We start from the raw sequence: 1344 nt of genomic DNA on the forward strand, positions 1-1344 counted from the left end.
TTTTAAATGTTCTCCTAAGTGATTGTGATAACCAGCCATGTCAGAGATCTTTGGGATCGATAAAGTATGTGGGGATCGACTCAATTCTATAATAGTGTTTTAACATTTTCATACTGTAAAGATGTAATGTGTGTTGACCTTCTCTGATAGTATTATTCTTAGAGACGAATTACAAAGGTTAATAGTTCAAGATTATTTTAGTGAATTAATATTTGCAAATCTTTTTTTTTTAAATCCATGGATGTGTTCTGTAAGCCTCATTTGTTCATCTGTTAATAATTAAAGAATGATGTAAATCAGTAAACCATGAATGAGTCACTTTGAAAAAAGTCAGATAATCACTTGATACAGGGCTGCAGTAATGGGCCTACACATATCAACACTTGTGAGGATGGCACAGATTTGCGCAATGCTTTGTTCTTTTATATACATGCATTTCTATAAATTGGAACTGCTGATGAGCTTGAACCACCAACCTTGCAGTTCCACCAACCTTGCAGTTCAAATAGCTTTGCAGTCTGGTACATTAACCCACAGCGCCATACCAGGACTCCATAGAAGTGATGTTGTTGTTATGTGCCATGGAGTCGATTCTGACTTATAGCGACCTTGTACAGGGTTTCTGAGGCTGTAAATCTTTACAGGACTAGAAAGCCTCATCTTTCTCCCGTGAAACAGCTGGTAGTTTCGAACTTCTGGGCTTGTGGTTCGCAGCCCGATTTGTAACCACTATGCTACCAGAGTTCCTTGCAAAAAGGAGACTGCAAGATTTAGATAAGTGAAGATGCTTGTGTAGATAATAGCAAATTTGATTGCTTGCTTCAAAGAGATGTAGAGTTAAAGGCACATTACACCATTACACTGCATATTACAGTGAGAAAAATTGTTAATATAGGAAATGAGGAGACAATTACAGGAGTACTGTTTTAAGAGCGAGAAAGATGATAGGATCCAGTGTACATACAAAGTTTCTAGCCATCAACACACAGACAATCCAAGTATTGTGAAGTGGAGACGGCATAATTATGAGATCAGATATTGAAGTAAATGTCAATAGAGACTCTGAGAGTATAAGTGGATTTAAAGCCTAGTTTATAAGATAATGTTGTTGTCAAGTGCCGTTGAGTCTGTATAGGGTTTTTGAGGAGCAGCTGGTAGGGTTGAACTGCCAACCTTGCAATTTAAACTGACCTTGTGGTCCAGTGCATAACCTATGGCACAGATACTCCATAGGATAAGCACTGAACTACGAACCAAAGTATTGGTGGTTTTGAGTCATGGGGGAAAGATGAGATTTTAAGCTCCCCAAAAGATTTTCAAATCCTTGGGAACCCTATACGTGGT

The sequence above is a fragment of the Chrysochloris asiatica genome, unplaced genomic scaffold (assembly GCF_000296735.1).
Source record: "Chrysochloris asiatica unplaced genomic scaffold, ChrAsi1.0 scaffold00075, whole genome shotgun sequence".
NCBI lineage: Eukaryota > Metazoa > Chordata > Mammalia > Afrosoricida > Chrysochloridae > Chrysochloris > Chrysochloris asiatica.